This window comes from Bos indicus x Bos taurus, chromosome 2 (genome assembly GCF_003369695.1).
Source record: "Bos indicus x Bos taurus breed Angus x Brahman F1 hybrid chromosome 2, Bos_hybrid_MaternalHap_v2.0, whole genome shotgun sequence".
In the NCBI taxonomy this organism is placed as follows: domain Eukaryota; kingdom Metazoa; phylum Chordata; class Mammalia; order Artiodactyla; family Bovidae; genus Bos; species Bos indicus x Bos taurus.
Window position 1 is genome coordinate 16,513,843 of NC_040077.1, and position 25,895 is coordinate 16,539,737.

A 25,895-nucleotide genomic window follows, 5' to 3' on the forward strand; every position below is an offset into this window, starting at 1 on the left:
AAAACAGAAAATGTAAAGCAATATGGGAAGAACAGGCAAGTAAAAAACTCAATTATGGCAATAAATAAAAATGGGTTAAAAACGAAGTCTCCAGTATTAAACCTTAAACAAAATACAACTACACATTGCTTATAAGAATCACACTTAAGAAAATGTGACATAAAAATTTTAGACATATATGGAAGTGTTTATCAAATACAAAAGGATACAAAATTAATATCAAAGTGATACAAATACAAAGATCATCAGCAAATGAGATGATATATTAAGAAACAAGAAAAAATTACATCATGAACCATTATGCATCGTTTAAATGCAAGAAAAAGAACAAGTGTAACTGAGCAAGACCCTATCTGGCCTTCCCAGGACAGACCCCTACCCCAAGTTTTCTGCCTACCTTTTTTTGGTAGAAAAACTAGTCTCCCAGGCCTCCCCTGAATCACAAAATTTGACTCAAGAATTAATTACTGAAAAGATGTGAACAAAAGTAACAGTGGGGAGAACTGGTAACAATTTAAGTAGTAAATCAGCCATATAGCAGTCACAGAATCTTTAATTTCTCCTTGAAATACACAAATAACAGTGTCTGACACACATTCCTGAGTGATTTTACAAGTGGAAGAAGTTAACCATATGGTGACCATGAACACATAGACCCCAGATCAGCTGAAGCCTGAGGACTGATAAAGTTAACACATGACACTGCCCTGTTACCTTACCATCAGCCATGCAGAGAATTTTGCACAAGGCTGATCACATACCCCATGGTCTCCTCCCTCCTCTTGCCCTTAAAAACTTCCCTGAAACCCACTGCAGAGTATGTGGTTTTTCTGCATTCGTGCCTGCATTCCTTGTTTGACACCTACAGTAAATGCTGCATTTTCCTTCATAACACATGTCAAAGATTGGCGTTATTCTGAATGGGAGACAGGACCCAAGTTTGGTTCAGTAACACAAGAGTAATTTTTTTTTTTTTTTTAGAAAATACAAGGAGAAATTGACAAAATCACAATCAAATGGGAGGTGGCATATAATTCTTGGCTTCCCAGGTGGCTCAGTGGTAAAGAATCTGCCTGTCAATGCAGGAGATGCAAGAGACCATGTTCTATCCCTGGGCTGGGAAGATCCCCAGGAGGAGGAAATGGCAATCCACTCCAGTAATCTTGCCTGGAGAATTCCATGGACAGAGGAGTGAATTCCATGGACAGAGGAGTCTGGAGGGCTACAGTCCATAGGGTCGCAAAAAGTCAGACACAACTGAGCACACACACACATGCAACATACCATAAGTTGTTCAACCAACATACCATTAGATTGTTCAACCATCAATCAAACTTAGTCTTCAATTGATCAATTAGAAAAAAATAAATCTGAACAGAACAATAATATAGATCAAACTTTGGATCCACAAATAGTTTTTTTAGCTATATAGTTAACATTTACCAGCAGAAAAAGATTTTTTATTCATTCAACAAGTACTAAATATAATTTATGTGCAAGATAACCCTGGTACCCTGAGCCAAAGATAATACCATTGTGTTGGTCATAAAAAGGACTCCAGGACTCCCCCAAAGCAACAGTCGTTTTTACTACACTCTCTGATCACAATGTAACAAAACTATAATTAAATACACACACACACACACACACACACACACACCATTTTTTAAATACTCCTGAGAAGAACTGACAGAGAAGGCAATGGCACCCCACTCCAGTATCCTGCCTGGAAAATCCCATGGACAGAGGAGCCTGGTAGGCTGCAGTCCATGAGGTCGCTAAGAGTCGGATACTACTGAGTGACTTCACTTTGACTTTTCACCTTATGCATTGGAGAAGGAAATGGCAACCCACTCCAGTATTCTTGCCTGGAGAATCCCAGGGACGGGGGAGCCTGGTAGGCTGCCTTCTATGGGGTCGCACAGAGTCGGACACGACTGAAGCGACTTAGCAGCAGCAGCAGAGAAGAACTGAAATCAAAACTGCAATTAATAATATCTATAAATTAGTGGCAATGAAAACATTGCATATAAAAAACATGGACGGTACAGAAAAATTTAACTCAGATGTCAATCTATGGTCTTAAATGATTTCATTATTAAATAGGAAATATTAAAACTTAATAACCAAAGTATTCAATTCCAGATAGAAAGATGAAAGAGAACATAAATAAAATAGGTCTGGTTAGACTATAGAAAGTTGAAAGAGTCCATCCTCTCACCCTAACAACCAAAACAAACCACATAAGCTAAAAAGAAATCAAAATTTTTAAGCCAATCAGAAATCTAAGGATATAAAGATACCTAAATAAGTTAAGAAATGAAAAAGCTCTGCACAGGAGAAAGGAGACCACAGCCACTTTTATCTCATGCATAGTGGCAACTATGAGGACAGACGTGCCATTGATGTGTAAGGAGGAATTCCACATGGAATACACTAGAATGCAAAGGAACCTCTGCCACAGGGTCTCTCTAAACCCATATGCCAACCTTTTCCCACAGTTCTTCTCTTGATACAAAAACAATTCCCCAGCAATTCAGAAAGCTGGTACTCAGAATATAAAGGAGAGAAAAATCATCAAGAGTTTGGAAAACTGGTGGCTCACCCATAAAGCACTAAATTTCTTGCCAGTGCTTCATCTCCAAACATTTTTGAAAGGAAAGTCTTGATCCTACTCTAAGATGTTGAAGCCACTGGTGAACTGAATCAATCAAAAACTAAAAAAATTCATTAGTAACAGATTAGCTCAACAACAATGAAAGACCACACTTACTTTGGTGCCACTCTAGCAATATGGCCAAAGAAGTAGCATGTTCATTTAGGAGGTAATATTAACTTCAGTGTCTAGTATCCTTTTATGCACAATGCCTTCTACGCAATTAAACATTCAGAGACACACCAAAAAAGCATGAAAATGTAGCCTGCGATCAAGATAGAAAAGATCTACAGGAGACCCAGAGACTGCTCAAAGGTTGGAATTATTAGACAGAGACTTTCATATCTAATAAAAATATTAACAGATCCAAGGGAAATGTGGACAACGTGCACGAAGACAGAATTTCAGCCTTGAGTTGCAAGCCAAAAGGGGTGCTAGAAATGTAAAATACAGTAGCAGAAAGTTTGACTAGATATATATCACAGTAAACATCCTCATTTTATTCTTGATCTTAGAGGAAGAACATTCATGAAGTTAATGAAGTAACCATTAGGCATGGCAACCCACTCCGGTATTCTTGCCTGGAGAATCCCCATGGACAAAGGAGTCTGGTGGGTTACAGTCCCTGGGGTCACAAAGAGTCGACACAACTGAGTGACTGAGCACACACATTAATTGGGGCTTCTCTGGTGGCTCAGCAGTAAAGAGTCTGCTTGCCAATGCAAGAGACATGCGTCCAATCCCTAATCAGAAGATCCCCTGGAGAAGGAGTACTCCAGTGTTCTTGCCTGGGAAATCCCATGGACAGAGGATCCTAGTGGACTATAGCCCATGGGCTCACAAAGAGTTGGACATGACTCGGACTGAACAACAACACGAAGCTAATTGCAAGGTTGGAGGAGAGGAAGGACAAAGTTTTGTTTTGTTTTTTTTCTTTTTTTTTAGATGTCTTAACATTGAAGAAATATCCTTTTGGGTTTGTTGGGGGTTCATTTTATTATACGGAGAAGGCAATGGCACCCCACTCCAGTACTCTTGCCTGGAAAATCCCATGGACAGAGGAGCCTGGTAGGCTGCAGTCCATGAGGTCGCTAAGAGTCAGACACACGACTGAGCGACTTCACTTTCACTTTTCACTTTCATGCACTGGAGAAGGAAATGGCAACCCACTCCAGTGTTCTTGCCTGGAGAATCCCAGGGACGGGGGAGCCTGGTGGGCTGCCGTCTATGGGGTCGCACAGAGTTGAACACGACTGAAGCGACTTAGCAGCAGCAGCATTTTATTATAAACGGAGGTTGAATTTTGTCACATTTTTTTGCATCAATTTAGATAATTTAATTGGCATCAGAAGTGGGATTCTCTAGAACAATCCTGAAAAGGGTGAGGGGACAAGGACTGATGAACCTTTAACACTGAGTTAGCTAACAAGTTACCTGCAACTTGAGATAGCAGTCGCACCACCGGTTACTGGAGGTAAAGAATTCCATTCAGAAATAGCAGACCCCATACCCAAGGACTTGGCTCCCTAAATACATTAAAAAAATGCAAAGTCATGACAAGCTAAATATACAGTCCTTTTGGTTATCTTTGTCTGCAATAGCTAAAATCAAAGTAAAGCAAAGTATTGAGGTAAATTCTGGTGCTACAGATTTTAGTCTCTAGCCTTAGGGCCATGACCAAAAGGAAAAATTTGTGCTGGAAAAGCAAATAGAGCTTCTATAACATCTAGTTGGACTTTCCAGGTGGCACTAGTGGTAAAGAATGTGCCTGCCCAAGCAGGAGATGCAAGAGGCACTGGTTTGATCCCTGGAAGATCCCCTGGAGAAGGAAATGGCAACCCACTCCAGTATTCTTGCCTGGAAAATTCCATGGACAGAGGAGCAAGGTGGGCTAAAGTCCATGGGGCCTCAAGAATCGAGCATGACTGAGCACACACACACACACACACACAACCTCTGGTTACCAAAAAGATAGTTGGGGGAGATGGACAAAAGACTACTGAAATCAGAAAGTGTAATATGAAGGAGTTATTGTCTCATTTTATGAATCAATGTCATCAGCTTCCTGAAAAACATTTACTAAATTGATAATGAGAGTGAGAAACTTAGGGGCAGTTTTTTGGTTTTGTATGTTGCAGAATGGAGAAGCATGTTTGAACTGATGCAAGACCCATCTCTCTACTGAACAATCACAGACGACTGTAGAATTTCTCTGGGAGGAAAGACCCCGAATAGAGCTGACAAGAAGACCACGTGAAACCGCTACTGGTGATGCTGAGAGGCTATGAATTGGGTCCTACAGGAATGGACAGTTACTCTAGACAGAGATTTGCATAGCTGGTGGTAGAAGCAAATGCTTAAAACACTGTGAAAGGACTGGGACAGAGCTTACTATACCAATTTGGATTACCAAATGACATTCCTTTAGACCAAGCAGCACAGTTTACAGCCAATAGTCTGAGAATATTTTAATGATAATTCATAAAACGTAGCAGAGGTTTTTAAATTTGCATTTTCAGTGTTTGAAACTTGAACTCAGGCACAACTATGATAAAGGAACAACATAGTATTTTACTAACTGGAAGATCTGCTTCATTTTACTATAATTCTCCATTTATTTCTTCTCTATATTCATCTTAAAATACTCATAAGTTACATCTTCTCCATAAACTATTTGGTGTCTACAAGAATAGCACATGGCAAATGCACAAAAATCTGTAAAGGTAATGGAAATGATAGTGTTGATGACAATGAATGATATGTAGATAAAAAGTATACATAGCTAATTGAAAAAATTTCCATTTCATTATTAAAGAGTATCTAGCAACAAGGAGAACAAAAGAAGAATAGTTAACAGAAAAAAAATTATCAGATTTTTAAAAGCAAAATCCAAAAGGAAGCAAAGAAAGAAATCACTTAACAAAACCATTCAGTAAAACATGAAATAAGAACCAGGAAATGCCTAAGGCACTGATACAACAGCAATTAGACCCACATTTTCCATTAACATTCTATCTGATGCCTCAGGGAGCCTCAGCTCACATTCCTGGGAGACATCATTCTTGAAGGTTGGTTTGCCTCTTGTCTTGTCCTTTTTTCTTTCAGAATTATTCAACTCTATCAATGGTATTAAAACTAATGTCTATCATGGGCAAGAAATTGCTTGGAATAAGAATTTGATTGTTTTGAGAATGGATTACTTGATTACTTTGATTTTGATTGAGTACAGGGCATGATGAATGGGCATTGCCATTTTACATTAATTCATTAATAGTAGATAATCATTCCTTTATATTCAGTAAATGCCATTTTGTACATTTTTTCCCCATAATCCTTAATACCATGGTAGTGATGAAAGAAGTATCAGAGAAACTATAGGCTTCTCCAAGGTCAAGATCATACGGGATGTAGTCATCAATATTAAAACTGGAAAGGTTGTAAGAGTTTATCTATTTGAACCTTCTCATTTTGATACAGGAAAAGCTTTAAGTTCGTTGAGACTCATCCAGAATCACACAGGTGGGTTAGCTGCAGATCTAAAGTAAAGCCACAATCTCCTCACTACATTTTTGCTACTCCCCACTTCGTACATTTCATAATCCATCATATTCTGTAGTCAAACCGGGAATCAATTTGTCTTAATTGGGGTTTTCCCAAGAAACAGAATCAATAGGATGTATTCATATATAGAAAGAAATTTATTATTAGGAATTGGCTCAGAATTTTGTGGATGCTGGCAAGTCCAAAATCTGCAGTGTGGGCACAGTTAAGGGAAATTCACACAAGGATCATAAAGACATATCTACCTTAAGTCACAAAGGAAGCTTTCATTCAAGTCTCAAAGTTTATGGACAGGAGATGAATTTACAGATATCAAAATTCCACCACTACAATTTTGACCAGGTTTTGATATTTCAGAAAAATGAAGCCATTTAAATGTAAAAGAACTATTTATTATCTTCCATTCCTATCTTCTGATGCATTTGGATTTCTGATCTATACTCACAAGCAGTAAGTTTACTTTGAGTACAATTCAAGGCAGTTGCTATTGCAAAATGACTTGAATATGAAAGTAGTCTTTTTAGGGTCACCATCTGTTGTTCATGACACTTAAAATAAAGGAGATTTCAGTTGCTAAATATTCCACAGAAACATATGAAGAGAATTCAAAAGGTTTGGGTTTCTAAGAAAATATAATATCCTGTAAGCACAATGAAACCCTTTCTTCAAAGTGTTTATAACAAAGAAGTGCTTAATTATCTTTGATATACATAGATCTTTTCTAAAAAAAAAAAATACATTAATTAGATCAAGCCTTCTGTAAAGCAAGTGAAATGATGAAAATCAGTGATATTCTTACTTATTATCATGTAAGGAGAAAAATTAATGAAGGTAGCTTCACAAAGTAAATGGCTCTGGGAAAAGGCTAACTGATGTGTTCCCCTTATTTTAGACATAAATATGCATCAATTGTGCAATGACAGAGTTGAGCTTTGAAGGCCAAGTGTTCTAACAGTGTTTCTCTAGAGGGGTTAATCAGAGTTCCTAGGCCTTAGAGACTCATTTTTAAATGATCTGAATATGCTAGAATGTCTCATAGGAATAACTGATGAATACTAATTAAGATTCCAAATTCCTCACAAATAAAAAGTTAAAAGACAAATGTTTAGACATAAGAGTACCTTATAGTAATGTTTTGAGCTCCTTGGATGAAGGGTTTTCAAGAACAGCTCAGTTGGACTATTACAGAAGAATAGGAGCTGCCATCTTTTGTGAACCACTCTAATCTATAATAATCTACCCTGTCAATAAACCAGTTAAACTGTGGCTTTGTCAGAGAGCCGGGGTCAGAAAGTATTATCGTAGATTGTCATTTTGCTCTCTACATGGTGCACTACACATCATTTTAAAATGATATGCTGTGTTCAATATTTTATATGACTGAAGGATAACTCTAGACTTGAATTTATTGCCACACATACCTGCAGCTAAATCATATAATATTACTTCAAACACTATTTTCAAGATATCAGCTAACATAACTGATGATAAACTATTTTATATATAAATTCATTTTGTCTCATTTTTCATTTTCTACTTTACTGCTTTATAGCTATATAAAATATCTTACACCTGGAAAATTCTTTGACATCTTTACATATAATCTAATTCTGTTGGAGTTGGATACCTAAAAAAGAAAACTTGTTCCCTTAATGAAAAATACTTTAAGGTTTTTTTTTTTTCTTTTTTATCTTGCAGTTGCTATGATTTGGGGAAGAGCTCTTTGGGGACAAAAATCAATGCCTTCCTATTGCAAATGCTTGTTTTCAATATGACTGAAGAAAAAAATCAGGATACAAATGTTTTGTTACATTTTTCTCTGAATTACTGATATCTTGTGCAAATATCAATTCATCCTGATTTCAATTGCAATTTTATTTAATTGTCCTCAACTTGTCTCACAGTGACTATTCCAACATGTAAGCATTAGCAATCATCTTACATTCCAAAGTTTAAACCAGCAACCTCATTCAACAAAAATCAATGAGGTGCTTTCCAAGACATTGTATCATTTAGTATATAGAAAACTCAATAAAACAAGAGTGTTCTTACTTAAAAGAAAGAAGAAACTTGTTTAATATGGACAGAGATCACATAATGATTACAGAGAGCATTTATCCCTTTGAAATAAAAATATTGACCAACAACCTGAAGACAGATTTGCTCACAAAGTTTTTTTTTTTCTTTTCTGAAAATGTTACGACAGCCTAGCCATATAATTAAGTGAAGAGAGACCAGGATTTCTAAGTACAGAGGCTGACATTGTATTTGTTTTTCACAGTTTTAATAGAACCTCTTAATGAGATGTGAGGCCCACAAACTAATAACTACAGCTCCTAATTTTCTTTTTTTGTTATTAAAAATATTTTTTTTTCAAACTTTAAACTTTATTTGTATTGGGGTATAGCCAATTAACAATGTGTGGTAGTTTCAGGTAAACAGCAAAGGGACTCAGCCATGCATATACATGTATCCACTCTCCCCCAAATCCCCCCTCCCATCCAGGCTGCCACACGACATTGAGTAGAGTTCCATGTGCTATACTGCTGGTTATCCATTTTGAATATACTGTGTGTACATGACCTCCTCAAACTCCCTAACTATCCCTTTCTCCTAGCAGCCATAAGTTCGTTTTCTAAGTCTGTGAGTCTCTCTGTTCTGTAAGTTCATTTGCATCATTTCTTTTTAGATTCCACATATAAGAGATGACATATGATATTTCTTCTTCTCTGTCTGACTTACTTCACTCAATATGGCACTCTCTAGGTCCATCCATGTTGCAGCAAATGGCAGTATTTCATTCTTTTTAATGGCTGAGCAATATTCCATTGCATATAAGTACCATATCTTCTTTATCCATTCCTCCGTCTACAGGCACTTAGGTTGCTTCCACGTCTTGGCTATTGTAAACAGTACTGCAATGAACATTGGAGGGTACAGCTCCTAATTCTCTTAAACTCAAGGCCATTTAGGCACAGTGGTTGCAGTGTTAAGGCAGAAGCCGTTAGCCAAAGGAATTCTGCACAATTATTTTGTACAATGTACACTCAGTCTATAAGGCGTTCTATCTTGATATCCAGGATCACATGCCAGTAGATTGTGGTTAATAAAATAGCATAAGATTTTATAAAAAATATTCTACACAGATCAAACACATGACTATGTAATGGGCACTTACCTATGACTAACCTCTGAAGGTCCTGGATATACTATTATATCTCGAGTCGAGATAAATCAAGAAGATGATACAGGGAGCAGAAGAGCCACGTATTTGTGTCTCTCTCACTCAAGTACAGATAAAGTCCATGTAACTTCAGGTAAATTAATTGGTATCTAGTTCTCAACCCCCTTTCCCACTTCCATAAAATAAAAATGATGCTAGTTGCCAAGTTTTATGGGGATGCCAAGATATGAAAAGATTATCTTTTCCATCTACACTCTAAATTCTGAGATGAAATATTCCATGTAAATTGTATTAAGATAGCATTATTTTCCAGTATAAATTTTATATGTATTTATAGTTACTCTATGGAGATAATAGATCTCTAATAAATTGGCTGATATGAAGTGTCCATAAACTTACTGAAGACTGACAGTGGAGAAGTGATGGTAAGAATGCAGGTCACATTGTGCACCTTAGTTTACCCAATGTCATTAGTCAATTATATTTCAATAAACCTGAGAGATTAAAAGGAGAAAAAAAAACAAGAAGGCTAAATGCTAAAGGCAGTGGCCGCAGGACTGGAAAATGTCAGTTTTTCATTCCAATCCCAAAGAAAGGCAATGCCAAACAATGCTCAAACTACCACACAATTGCACTCATCTCATACGCTAGTAAAGTAATGCTCAAAATTCTCCAAGCCAGGCTTCAGCAGTACATGAACCGTGAACTTCCAGATTTCCAAGCTGGTTTTAGAAAAGGCAGAGGAACCAGAGATCAAATTGCCAACATCTGCTGGATCATGGAAAAAGCAAGAGAGTTCCAGAAAAACATCTATTTCTGCTTTATTGACTATGCCAAAGCTTTTGACTGTGTGGATCACAATAAACTGTGGACAATTCTGAAAGAGAGGGGAATACCAGACCACCTGACCTGCCTCTTGAGAAACCTGTATGCAGGTCAGGAAGCAACAGTTAGAACTGGACATGGAACAACAGACTGGTTCCAAATAGGAAAAAGAGTACGTCAAGGCTGTATATTGTCACCCTGCTTTAACTTCTATGCAGAGTATATCATGAGAAACACTGGGCTGGAAGAAGCACAGGCTGGAAGAAGCACAGGCTGGAATCAAGATTGCCAGGAGAAACATCAATAACCTCAGATATGCAGATGACACCACCCTTATGGCAGAAAGTGAAGAGGAACTCAAAATCCTCTTGATGAAAGTGAAAGAGGAGAGTGAAAAAGTTGGCTTAAAGCTCAACATTCAGAAAACGAAGATCATGGCCTCTGGTCCCATCACTTCATGGCAAATAGATGGGGAAACAGTGGAAACAATGTCAGAGTTTACTTTGGGGGGCTCCAAAATCACTGCAGATGGTGATTGCAACCATGAATTAAAAGACGCTTACTCCTTGGAAGGAAAGTTATAACCAACCTAGAAAGCATATTCAAAAGCAGAGACATTACTTTGCTAACAAAGGTCCGTCTAGTCAAGGCTATGGTTTTTCCAGTGGTCATGTATGGATGTGAGAGTTGGACTGTGAAGAAGGCTGAGCACCGAAGAATTGATGCTTTTGAACTGTGGTGTTGGAGAAGACTCTTGAGAGTCCCTTGGACTGTAAGGAGATCCAACCAGTGCATCCTAAAGGAGATCAGTCCTGGGTGTTCTTGGAGGACTGATGCTGAAGCTGAAACTCCAGTACTTTGGCCACCTCATGCAAAGAGTTTGACTCATTGGAAAAGACTCTGATGCTGGGAGGGATTGGGGGCAGGAGAAGGGGACGACAGAGGATGAGATGGCTGGATGGCATCACCAACTTGATGGACATGAGTTTGAGTGAGCTCTAGGAGTTGGTGATGGACAGGGAGGCCTGGCATGCTGCAGTTCATGGGGTTGCAAAGAGTCAGACAAGACTGAGCGACTGAACTGAAAGGCAAATAAAATTCCAGGCCTGCCACATTTATATAGTTTTAATGGTTTGAATGTAAAGAGTAATGCAATGGGAATTAAATAAAAGAAAAGAACATGGGTGGATCATCAGAAAGAGGAACTAAGGGTTTCCAGAAACATATGTTAAACTGTGGTAACAGTGACGATGATTAAAATGAAATAAAGTATTTAAATATAAAGAAACATTACATCTTCAGGTAAAAACATAACATCTTTGCAACTGAAAAATCTTTGACCAAGATTTTCAAGAGAGTTTCTATTCTTATTAATAGGTTTATAGCACACTTTTACAGTCATAACTAATTTCCACATACAATAGCTAAGTGAAAGTGAAAGTCGCTCAATCGTTTCTGACTCTTTGCAACACTATGGACTGTAGTCTGCCAGTCTCCTTTGCCCATGGAATTCTCCAGGCCAGAACACTGGAGTTAAGTAGCCATTCCCTTCTCTAGGGGATCCTCCCAACCCAGGGGTTGAACCCAGGTCTCCCACATTGCAGGCAGATTCTCTACCAGCTGAGCCTCCAGGGAATAGCTAAACCATCTATCAAATAACCTATCAACCCTTCATGAATGTATCTGTGTTTCTGTCCAGTGGGACATGTCTTATTCCGGTGTGTACATATTCAGAATCTCTACTAGAAATCTATTGATCATGTAAGATCAGTTCTCCTAAGGAAACAGAGTTATTAGCAGAAGATAGGAATGCTAGACATTAAGTAGGTGTCTTATTGGTTTACTATGAAGTTTTAAATAAGACTACAAATGCAAAGTATTTAGCACAGTACCTGGTACATAAGAAGGGGTCATTTTTAATGTTAGTTATTAAGATGGGGACTCTCTCTCCCACTCCAAATGTTCCCACTTTTGCCTGTGAAGTAAGAATACTTCTTTTTGCCCACGCCATGCAGCATGTGGGATCTTAGTTCCACAGCCAGGGATGAACCCATGCCCCTTGCAGTGGAAACACGGAATCTGAACCACCAGATCACCACGGAATTTCCAAGAATGACTACCTTTTGAGTTCAGAAATAATGAGAAGGCATTTTCCTCTCTCAGCCTTTCTTTTCCTTTCTCTTCCCTCGCCTCATCTCCTCACTTCCTTCCATTCGATGAGAAGAGTGATTTATCTCATTGGTAAGGTTTGGAAAATCAGTAGTCAAGAAGGACTCACTCTGTCAAGATTTCCCTTTTGCAATACCCTGTCATCAAGAAGGAGAAATACATTCTTTCCCCTGCTCTATAAAAAGTACAGTGAGATCATAGCTCATGGTTTGCTTTCTAGAAATTAAACCAGAAGCCTACCTCTTCCTTTGGAAAATAAGGTATGTTGATTCCCTGTGCATTTAGCCACATGTCTGCTTTAAGTCTCTTGTTAAATGGCCACCCCAAATATGCTAGAAGGGCAAGTCTCAAGAAATCTGATTATAGTAGCAGGTCTACAGTCCAGATTTACCAGAAAAAAAATCAAACTAGTATCATGCTTCTGTATACAAATCATATATACTGTTTTTTACTGAATCCAAACTCAGAGGGAGAAAAGTGGGATTAATCATCATGTGTTTGACAGATATCTTCAAGAGCAGCAGCTTTAGCTGTTACTATTGCTATTGATATTGGCACAGCATTAAACAAGAAAGAGATTTACAGTGGCTGTTCAATGCAATTTTAGGTTTAGGCATAGTCATCCATAATGCTTTACTAGAAGCTGTCTGATAGACACAACAGCACGTAGCCAAGGAGGTTGCACTGAAACCTATAAAACACAACAGCTAAGATTGGGTGGATTATAGCCTGTGTGTGTGTGTGTGTGTGCGTGTGTGTCTATGCTCAGTCGCTTCAATCGTGTCTGACTCTACAATCCCATGGACTACAGACCACCAGCCTCCTCTGTCCATGAGGATTCTCCAGGCAAGAATACTAGAGTGGGTTGCCATGCCCTCCTCCAGAGGATCTTCCTGACCCAGGGATCAAACCCACATCTCTTATGTCTCCAGCATTGGCAGGCAACTTCTTCACCACTAGCACTATCTGAGAAGCCCCAGGTAATAGCATACAAACCTTAAATTTTTGTGATACAAAGACATTTCTTAACCAAAGAATACATATATAAATAAATAAGCAAACCAAACTTTGGGACCTTGACGTTCCAAATTTGAGAAAAAAGATTAGACATAACTTGTATATAGGAATGATATCAAAGTGTCTTAACATTGGCTTAAATAAATATCCAGGTTAACTGAGCCTGAACATATACTTATAGGCACATATTCTTTGGAGAAGAAAGCCAAGAAGGCAGGACAGGAGTAAAAATCAGAGAGGATCAGAAAGGAATAAAGCATGGGAGAAAGAGACTTTGCCTTCAAAGGAAAAGCAGTATTAAAATTTCTTAGTACCTCTTTAATAAAATGGAAGAGGTTCAAAGAGCATTAATTTGATCATCGTTTTAAAACTCTTAAGCTTAAACTACAACTCTCTCTTATTTCATTAAGTCCTATAGAATTTCAAAAAATTTATATATTTCTTTAAATTATATACTATTATAAAGTTTTCCTTCCTTAGAAAAACTTATCAGACTGTAGCAGGAAATCTGAATCCACAAGAAAAATAAACAGGCCTTCACTACCATCGAGATAAAAAATTATCCTATTTTTACTGCTCCATTAAAACACTGAAAATTTGGAATTTCTAGAAGTAAAAATTAGAGAATGATACTCACTGGCTATGAAATTCTACATTCAAATATAATCTAAAGTACATTTTAATAGGACTATCCCATGACACAAAAGTGATATTTATATACAGATGAAAATAGTTTGAATTTGCACAGATAGTATTGACTACTCTTGAATAATATATAAATAACAGATACAAAAATAATTATTAACAAAGAATAGTCAGGAGTACACACAAAATTCTTCTGATGAACTGCCAAGAACACACCAAAAATAAAGTTGATGTCATGGGTCACTGTCAAGTAATTCCGTAATTTTCATTTTTACTTATGTATAATAGAGAGGGAAAAAAGGGGGAAGTGCTTAGATTTTTCTTTGGTTAGTGAGAGATCAAGGACTGCCTAAGAATTTGAACTAGAATATGGTGATGAAATATAATTTTGAATCTTATTTTAAGACCTTTGCAAAATTTTGAATGTGATTGGAAGGAATGGTTTTGAGAGTAAGGGAGATTCTGTTAATACTTCCAGGTCAAGGAAAGACATAAACAAGGAATCCTCAAGGTAGAGATGGCAGGGAGTTGTAAGAACAGTGGTTTTAGATTATTCTCTGTTGTCTGCTATGCTATAGACAGCCACCATGATTTCAAATCTTCAATTAAAGTGTACTTTATATAAGTGAAGTATTGGGGAATATAAGAGAATCACAGTAACTCTTTGGCAAAGTCAGGCAGAACTCAAACAGCAAGCTTCAGGAGTGATGTAACAAGCAAGGAAAAAGAAATTCAGCATGAAATCACACAATAGGGTGCTGGGAGATAGGAAAGACCTCCCCTGCCTATCCTACATCTGGAACTTCCTAGCTGCCAGGCAATGGCCAAACTCAATTTTCCGATATGCTTGCATACAAATATATGGCTGGACTGCTCACTATTTTCAGATAGATTATCTTTTCCATGCATCATTCATTTTAATTCACTTAAGATTTTTAGTCACTGTCATTCCTGCTTCTCAATTTGAAATTAGTGTTAGTCTATCTTCAATTAAGTTTGTCTAGAGTTATTCAGTTCAGTTCAGTTCAGTCGCTTAGTCCTGTCCAACTCTTTGCGACCCCATGAATCGCAGCACGCCAGGCCTCCCTGTCCATCACCAACTCCCAGAGTTCACCCAGACTCACATCCATTGAGTCAGTGATGCCATCCGCCATCTCATCCTCTGTTATCCCCTTCTCCTCCTGCCCCCAATCCCTGCCAGCATCAGAGTCTTTTCCAATGAGTCAGCTCTTTGCATGAGGTGGCCAAAGGACTGGAGTCTCAGCTTTAGCATCATTCCTTCCAAAGAACACCCAGAACTGATCGCCTTTAGAATGGACTGGTTGGATCTCCTTGCAGTCCAAGGGACTCTCAAGAGTCTTCTCCAACACCACAGTTCAAAAGCATCAATTCTTCGGTGCTCAGCCTTCTTCACAGTCCAACTCTCACATCCATACATGACCACTGGAAAAACCATAGCCTTGACTAGACGGACCTTTGTTGGCAAAGTAATGTCTCTGCTTTTGAATATGCTATCTAGTTTGGTCATAACTTTCCTTCCAAGGAGTAAGCGTCTTTTAATTTCATGGCTGCAGTCACCATCTGCAGTGATTTTGGAGCCCAAAAAAAATAGTCTGACACTGTTTCCACTGTTTCCCCGTCTATTTCCCATGAAGTGATGGGACCAGATGCCATGACCTTCGTTTTCTGAATGTTGAGCTTTAAGCCAACTTTTTCACTCTCCACTTTCACTAACCCCATAATGTTAATGGTACTTATGGGCTATACCTTTCCAATCAATAGATTTTAGAGTTTAAGATTAATAGGAGTTACAGCTCAAATGCAGAATTATCCATGTTTCTGGCTCTAAAGCAGATAAAAACCTAGTACATGAAAGGAAGCACACGCATGCTTTGAAACTACAAAGCATTTTTGGTTTTCCTTACCAAAAGTATGGACATATAGAATAGGTAGGTCACAGGCTCACTTGTCCAACCTAAGAAGAACTCTACAAAAAAATTGGGGAACCATTGACCTATGAAATAGCTTCAAACTTGCACTCTCAACTGAGAGTAAAGCTATTATTTTTTTCTGAATCATCAAGAAGTCACAGTAAGTCATGACTAGATTTGAACCATCATATCCTAAATGGGTCATTCACAACATCAGGCAAATTTTATAAATGATATAGATTGAAAAGGGACCAGAATTACATTGTCATTCTATTGAAACAATAGATCCATTGCCTGAATGCGTCTATAACGAATTAGTTATAGGTGCATATTAGATGCATTTTAAAATTATCTTTCATGATCCCAATTGGAATAACAAGAGAAGGCAACAAGAACCATTTACACTGTGCAATTGATGATCCTCATATAACTTCTGTGTAAAATTACATTTCACTCAGAGATAAGTTATTGAGAACTAAAGAGTGATTTCTTGCTTCAAAATTCCCTTTGTTCTTCAAACTACCTTCACATAGTTTCTTGGTAGCCAAGGCACCAGATGGAAAAAGGTGGAAAATCTACTTAATTTCTCAAATCCACGTGTTTAATATTAAATAACAGAGAGTCTGTAATCTGGCCTTATACTTCCACCACTGATCAACCAGACAGTGATATAGTAGAAAAGGAGGTAAAATATATCTTCTTAATTTGTATTATTTTCAGGTTAACATTTAGAGCATATGGCTACCATGTCAATAAGCTAAAATAGTCAAAAGAGGTGGTGAAAAGTTTTGAATAACAAATTTAAGTCCCTAAATTATGGATACAGAATTTTAAAGGTTTCTATTCACAGACTATAAGAGAAACACAATCTAGGATTACATGAGGGTATGTGTTTATGTGTGTACAAATTCAGAAAGTACAATTATGAACAGTTAATGAAAGGAAAGTAAATTTAAACATGTTATCTTTCCTCCCAAAGCAAAACATAGATATTCAATTATTATTATTATTCCCCCAGAGAAAAAAGCTAAAATAGAAGAATAATTCAGTGTTGGTAACCTTGATCTGGAGAAGCAGTCCACTTCTCAAAGACAAGCCCCTGGGCTCACATAATGGCAGAACAGGTGATTCACATCAGTGAACAGATTGTATTGTCTTACTTTAGATGAGTATTACCTCTGGGGAAAAAAGAGTAGCTGAGAAACTCTTGGCCTTCATAAGAAAATTTAGTTTCTATTTAAAAAGCAAACAAGTTGATTTTAAAAATGGGCAGAGGAATTGAACAGACATTTTTCCAAAGAAGATACACAGATAGCCAATAGACATGTGAAAAGATGCTTAACATGGCAAATTGTCAGAGAAAATGGCTATAGTTAGTTCAGTTCAGTTCAGTTCAGTTCAGTCGCTCAGTCATGTCCGACTCTTTGCAACCCCATGAATCGCAGCACGCCAGGCCTCCCTGCCCATCACCAACTCCCAGAGTTCACTCAGACTCACGTCCATCGAGTCAGTGATACCATCCAGCCATCTCATCCTCTGTCGTCCCCTTCTCCTCCTGCCCCCAATCCCTCCCAGCATCAGAGTCTTTTCCAATGAGTCAACTCTTCGCATGAGGTGGCCAAAGGACTGGAGTTTCAGCTTTAGCATCATTCCTTCCAAAGAACATCCAGGGCTGATCTCCTTCAGAATGGACTGGTTGGATCTCCTTGCAGTCCAAGGGACTCTCAAGAGTCTTCTCCAACACTACAGTTCAAAAGCATCAATTCTTTGGCGCTCAGCCTTCTTCACAGTCCAACTCTCACATCCATACATGACCACAGGAAACACCATAGCTTTGGCTAGACGGACCTTTGTTGGCAAAGTAAAGTCTCTGCTTTTGAATATGCTATCTAGTTTGGTCGTAACTTTCCTTCCAAGGAGTAAGCATCTTTTAATTTCATGGCTGCAGTCACCATCTGCAGTGATTTTGGCTATAGTTAAAAAGTCTACAAATAACAAATGCTGGCAAGGATATGGAGCAAAAAGAACACTAGTGTGCTGTTGGTGGGCATGCAAATTGGAAAACAGTATGGAGGTTTCTCAAAAGACTAAAATAGGAGTACCATATGATCCAACAATTTCACTCCTGGGTATACATCCAGAAGTGGGGGAAAAAAACCCTGAAAAACGCTCCTTCAAAAAGATACATGCACCCCAGTGTTCATAGTAGCAATATTTATAATAGTCAGTATATGGACACACCCATCAATAGATGAATGGATAAAGAAGATGTGGTATATATATTTACACAGTGAAATATTACTCAACCATAAAAAAAGAATGAAATTATGTCATTTGCAACAATATGGGTCAATCTAGAGATTATTACACTAAGTGAAGTCAGGAGGAGAAAGACAAAAACTCTGCTATCACTTGTATCAGGAATCTAAAAAAATAAAACAGATGAATATAATAAAACAGAAACAGAATCATAGGTACAGAGAAGACACTTATGGTTACCCATGGTGAGCAGGGAAAGCAGAGGGGCAAGAGAGGAATGGGGGATTAAGAGACACAAGCTACAATGTATCAGATAAATAAGTTTCAAGGACATATTTTACAGCACTGGGAATATAGCCAATAGTTTAAAATAACTTTAGATGTAGTATAATCTATAAAAATATTAAATCACTATATTCTACACCTGAAAGTAATTCAACATTGTAAATCGACTATAATTTAAAAAAAAAAATTTAGTTTGGCTTATCAATTAAGGGGATTATGAAACATGGAATTACCCTAATAAGGGTACACTTTCAAACCACTTTACTTGAAAAATATAGTATTTTATGATTTCTGGCTGATTACCTAATTATACACAGGTCAAGGGTTTCATTTTAAAAATACTAATGTTTTCTGGCAACCTCACCTTCTCAAGGTCCAGGTTGTCATGTGTCGTGTGTCATAACAGTTAAACCTCTGCTTCATCAGCTTCCTAATCTTACCTGTGCCTGCTGCTCTTTATTGTCTAAGGCAATGAATGTCTGGGTCAATGTCCTGCTATCTCACATACGCAGGATTTGCTTAACCCATCTAAATAGTTCTCCATCCTGGCCCCCCAGGGAGTAGTTCTAACTTGAACAACTTATCTGTCACTTTGATTTTCTGATTAATAATTCAATGACTAGAGCTAAATTTTTTATGCAATTAATGAAGTTTTGATGGTTCAGCCTTTATTCCTAACCAATGACAAAGTGAGAGTAACGAACATGTGAAATATTGAAGGTTTTGTGTGTTTGGAGGGTAGGATTTAAAATATCCAGTATAGGCAATCAGAAAATGAACAACTACTATTCTTGATTGTCAGAAAACTGGAAAAGACTAAATCAATAAAAAATATGTTTTTCCAAAATCTTCGGTTAGCAAAAATTCACTGAGCTGTGTGCGATTCCAATTCTATAACATCCCTGGATATTTCCTGAATGTTTAATGTGGCTAATAATAAATTTATACCATTCTAAGATTGCCAAAGAAAGATGGAAAGATTTTATTTCTTAGTTTTTGTTTGGTTTTATAACAACATTTTTTTTATAACTTTAAATCATTTCACAGAACTTCAATCCCATTTTGAAGGAAAAGAAATAGCTGTTGACAGTGCTTTAGAAATTAGGATTAAGCTGCCAGTAACCTTGATGTCAGGCAGTGGAGCAAGCAATAAAATAATGACATGTGAAAAAATAGCCTTATCCTGGACAAGGTCAGACCTGGTCCTCCACCAGAATCCATTAAAAGAGTATTTCGCTTATTGATTTGTTTGTTTGCTTGTATAAAAATAAGAATGGGTCTCTTTCACTCTAAATCTGACTCAAAAATTACATACTTTTGGTCTGCTGATACTTTCCTTAACTTAGTTAAGAAGAGCTATCCTGAGTTATCACTACTAATAAAAACTATTCAAGACATGGAATTGGCCCTGCGGATATTTCTGTTATTTTTGGCTCAACGGGAATTCTAGAAAGAACTGTCTCATACCTGTTAACTGTCAATTACGGGTAATCATAAATTTTAATTTCTCTATATCTTCACTGAAAATATCCTGATAAATCTAGATGCAATTAATTTGTCATCCTCTGGAAATGTTATTTTCCATATTTTTCTATTAAAAATTGAAATTTTAACTGAAATTTCTAATAAATGAAATATTCCCTTCATTTTTATCAACAAGAATTGCTTGGTGTCTCACATTGTTGTTCAAAATTTTGTTTGTCTTTTGTACATAGTTTGCTAGCCTTGTCTAAAGCACAGTGTCTTTTATTGTATTGAGAAGACTCCATTTGAGATCTAATTAAGGGAACAATATATCACTGTTGACTAACAGTACAATTAGTTGTATAGAGGACTCTAGAGCTTATTCATCTTGCTTAGCTGAATCTTTATGCCTATTGCTTAGGAACTCCCTATAAAATAACAATTGATGTCAAGTACCTGCAAGAATTCTAACTAAAATTGTGTTGATCAAATTCATATCCCCATATTTTCTTATCACATTCTTATGATTATATATTTTATGTGTATTTTTTGTAAATACCTATTTAATATCCAAATTCTAACCAAAGTTTAAGAATTTAATATGGCTGTCATCTCAAAATGGCCTTATTTTTATAGTACTTTTATTTCATTAATTGAAGGTAACTCTCTATATTGTTTCTTATGATGGTGTTGAGATAATCAACAATTATCTCAAAATTTTTAAATGCATCTAAAATGCTCTCCTAATCTACCTTCTCTAGAAGTTGGCAAACATGGAGAATATCTAACGCAGAAACTGTTCCAAGTCCAGTTTTCTCCAGAATAAATATCTGTCCTCAATTTTCTGTTGCAATTTTGGCCCAGAAGTCTTGAATTCTACTCTCAACTTTGCCAAAAAATAAATAATCTAAGCCTTCCTTCTTTGGGCCTCAATTTTCTCATAGAAATGAGGAATTGAGTTAGACAACTTTTAAGTTTCTTTCTAACTCTAAAATATAATTATTGGTACAATAAACCAGTACTAAGTATTTTTAATCAAATTATAGTAAAGGACACATAATCAAAAGTGAGTCCTCAAGTAGTATACCTAACAGCAAGGTCAATACCATGGACTCCTCCAGCTTCCATCTCTTGATCAGCATTGGAAAGCTTTGGAGTAGAAGGAAAGAGCACTTTAGGGCTCTGAACAACTCAGCTTCCAGCAGTCAACCGCTTTTCCCATACACCTCCCGTTATTTAACAACCTCTCTGACCCTCAAAGGGCTTCCTTGGTGGCTCAGACATTAAAGAATCTGCCTTTCAATGACCCTCAGCTCAACATTAATACTTTTCCAATGTTCATATCAACACTACATCTTGAGTAAACATTTTGAACCAGAATGTCCTTAAGTGGGAGTCCTGCGATAACTGAGTGTCATTACCTTGCCCTCTTTCCCCCTAAATATTCCTCACAATGAAATATAATTTGAACTAGTCATTCTTAACCTCATTACAGAGTCAAATTAAATTCAGACTCAGTTATGAAAATATATTCATGCAGTTACTCTACTGTTTTGCTCTTGGTTTCTCTTGAAGATTAAATAAACCAAAGACCAGGTGAAAAACATTACTGAATATTCTTTAAAAACCTTTATACAGAGATTGTCTTATATTGTTTAGGGCCCTCTGAAAAAGGATTCATGCTGATTCAACATGGATGGAGATATATGCTTTCAGAATTCAGAATCAGGAAGAAGTTTATTTCTCCTAAAGAATTTATGAATTCAGTTTTTGTTACATAGTTATGATTTCTATTTTATAATATTTTCATCATAGTCAGTGCAGCCTAAAAGCTTAGATCTTAATTTAAACCTCAAACTTGGTACTTTTAGACTAGTCGTATTAACAGATCTTATCTCAAAAGTTAAACAAAGAATAAAAATTTCTGGATCTACACCAAGAGCTCCTTAGTAAGTAGGTCTGGGATAAGGGCCTCAAATCTGCCTATTTAATGAGTATCCAAAATAATTATGATGCAAATGGCTCACAGAACTCACATTGAGAAATATTAGTTCAGTTTTAAATTGCCTTACCTCTTTTTGATACTTCAAATGTATCTATTTTATAGCTGTAGATTTATTATAAAATTATTTTATTATAGATTATCTTAATTATTTTCTTGACTAAGCAGAATAAAAGTAATAATTTGTCCATTTCTGCAGAAATACAAGCATATAGAGATGGTAATTAGTGAGAGTGAAGTTGCTCAGTCATGTCCGACTCTGTGATCCCATGGCCTGCCAGGCTCCTCCATCCATGTGATTTTCAAGGCAAGAATACTGGAGTTGGTTGCCATTTCCTTCTCCAGGGGATCTTCCTCACCCAGGGATGAAGCCGGGTCTCCGCAATGCAGGCAGACTCTTTACCATCTGAGCCACCAGCAAAGCTCAGAGGGTAATTAACTTGTAACCAATAGGAAAAGTATGGGCAAACATCTTCGTATCCTAAGCAAGATAGGTTTGCTTAAACAAAATCATAAAGACAAAAAAAAAAAGAAAAAGGAATGAACTTAGTTGCATCCAAATTAAAGAAATCTATTTGATGAAGGATACCTGACTCAAAATTAATAGACAATTGACAGAATGGGAGAATATAGGTATTATTTCTGAAGCATCTAAAAATTATATGCTATTCAACCCAATACACATAAATATATACTAAAATCTACCCAGAACCTATACAAATCAACAGAGAAAAAAATAGCAACGCCAATGGGAAAATGGACAAAGAATATGAATAAGCAATGTAAAGAAAAAATATCAAAATGTAACAGCATTTAATGAGATGTATAGGTTCACTGGTTATCAGAAAAATGCAAATTAAAACAAAAATAAGATATCCCCTTACCTTTAATAAACTGGCAAACATTAGGAAGCCAGGCACTGCCAAGAACTGGCAAGAATATGATAACTTAAGAATGCAGCTATTCTGAGAGCAACCTAGCTGTCAAAGAAGCCTGACAGCCCTTTTCTTCCCATAAGACTTTCCAGGTAGGAAATACACATCCATCATTACATTCACCAAACCACCTGGAACCCAAATTAAGTCATCGCTTTCTCTTTAAACCACTTCCCGTTTGACTTGAAGGAAGACTGAAACAGTGTGAGAGAGTGAGAGCCACAGGACACCTATATCCTGCTGAGAAGCCCGTCTTCAAACTCCAACGTGTGACCTATTTGCAGCCTCCATGTCAGGGAAGGTCACACAATCATTGCCATGCAGCCTCCTACCATCTCCTTTGAAAATCACACATCAGGGACCCATACCCTAGGAATGTGGCATCTGTGGAATTGGTGATTCAATCAAATTTACCACTTTATTAAATATTGCAAATGCTTATATAAGTCCCATTAAATGAGCAGATATAACTAAGTAAAAAATATTTGTGCTGATTTCTAACTCAGAAGAAGAAGAGATTCATGTTGCCAGAGTGGGTTAATTTTTGTATCACACCGGGCATCCTAATATTTTTACAGTCCTTTCTAGTTCTAAAAGTATAAGATTCTAAGTAGACTAGACCCAGTTACCTAAAACCTACTCAAATGTGACCATCCAACTCAAGAGAAAGATAAAGAATGTGTTAATTTTTTTTTATCATTATAGTTACTCTTCTGACAGTATGGTTTAAAAATAATTATGCTTAAAATTTTGTTAACTGATTTTTAAATAAAACTTATGAATAACGCATACTAATTTCACTTATGGATTTACCCTTCAAATTGAGAGAAATGTTATATTTCGAGTTTTTATGTAAAACAGAACATTTTTCTCCAAAGAAATTAGATTCTTTTAATTTCAGAAAACCGGGTCAATTTCTGTATCTTACCAGTATACCACTCGAGGCTCATAGAGCAGTGTCTCAAAGTTTGGGCAAGAATACAGGTCTCAGAATCACCTGAGTTATATTTTAAACATGCAAATTACTAAGCCCCATCCCAGTTCTATGAAAGCAAAACGTCTGGGGACAGAACTCAGATTTAGCATTTTAAAAGCTCAGCATTATTCTTAACCAATAAACTCACAAGCTAATGTACTTAAGCACTGAAAGTAAAATGGGAAAACCACTGTTTTGGAATCTGCATTTGTGAAAAATTTATTTTTTCAAGATGCATTAAATAGGACCTCTTCCCTATATAACGTTGCTTCTATAGAAAATCAGCTTGGCTTAATGATTAGGGCTATGCATTAGAACTCAGTACATGCTTTATTCCCTCTGCCACCATTTCCCCCTCTGAATGCTATCAGTAAATTATTTAAATTCACTGTGATAAATAGGATACACAGTAATTCCTTTTTCCTGACTCAGAGGCATAGTGTGAGGTTAATTAAATAACAGCTGCAAAACACTTTTGGCTCCATAGAAAAAGACATTATATAAGACATTATATTATATATGCAGAATCTTTTTTCTCTCTATGAAAATAAGGTTAATTGTTCCTGAGAACTCAGCCTGTGGTAGAGAAAACAACCATGACATGGCTTTCACAGGTATTAATTCACAAGGGCAAAATTTTGTGACAGTGGGTATAGACCCAGGGAATGCTATGCTTCTGTTCTTTGCACAAAGACCACTGCCATCTTGTGGAAAACAGTCATTGTCCTCACCTTGGGCTTCTATCTTACTTGTGTGACATGGTGACAAGATAATTTGGGCTTTCTACTATCAAGCATTTGTGACATATATAGTCTTAGTCATCCTAAGGCCTATTATCTGTGGAGGGCTATGTGAGACCACTCTGAAGGTCAGGTAGTGTTAATGGAAGAAAGAGCTTTATAAACAAGACATTTCCCTGGGGCTTTGAAACCATACCTATCCTTCAAATAGGGCTTGCCACATAAACTTGCTTTTGTGTTCCATTATTGTCTGGAATTAGAGCTAAAGAAGAGAAAAAAAGTCATCACTGGTGATCATGAAATCCAATCATGATTGCTCAGGGAAAAATATGTTGGAATGTAAATGTTGTTTGTATTCATTTGTCAAAAGAAGAAGAGGGATCGCTTACAGAAAATAAAGAAATAAGTTCATCAAACAGCCCTGAAGACTACCAAGTTTGATAAATAATTGTCATATTTTGACAAACATGATGAATTTTTAAATCCCATCCTACAAAAATAGGTTTTTATGGAAAGAAGATTCCTTTTCTAGCTTTTCTCGTGTTTGTTGAAAGGCTTAGACATATACCTAGAGAAAACACAGTCAAATGTCTTTTTTTTTATTCCAGAGAAAACTCTGCCTTAAGAAGTAATACTCCATGGGAAAAAAAAAAAAAAAGGGTCTTTCTGGTCAGAAATGCTGCTTTTTACTTCGATAAAGCACGAATTCCTTAAGAAATACACATTTTTATTTGCATTTTTAAATTTATGTGGCTGAGTCAGCCTTAGGCAAAAAATTAGTAGATGAAATTTGTCTTTTCCTACTTCAAAACTTTTACTCCACTCACACTTCAAATATCTTCCCTCAGCTAGGCATTTTCTCCTCTCTGTCCTGAGGTCCTAACTTCTCCAGTCATCAGACAACTGAAATTTAAATAAATATACACTAAAATGTTAGAGGTGAAATAACTCAGTCCACTGAGGAACAGGTACATCTTTGGAGAATTATGAATCACCATTTAATACAAAAGGTAGAATATAAAAAAATAGATTCTAGGAAACTGGGCAAAGGAAAGAGTTTGGTGAATTTTTTTTTTTTTTTTTCTTTTCTAGAACTCAAGGTTTCATTATATGGGCAGCCAGCTACTCAGCTTATTGATTTTTAAAAGGTAAAAGAACAGTTGCACATGAGGAAAATCCTAAGTCCTTAAATAAAGTGGGATCTTCTTGTGCTGGTCTCAAATCTTATCTCAGTAGAGTTGTTTCA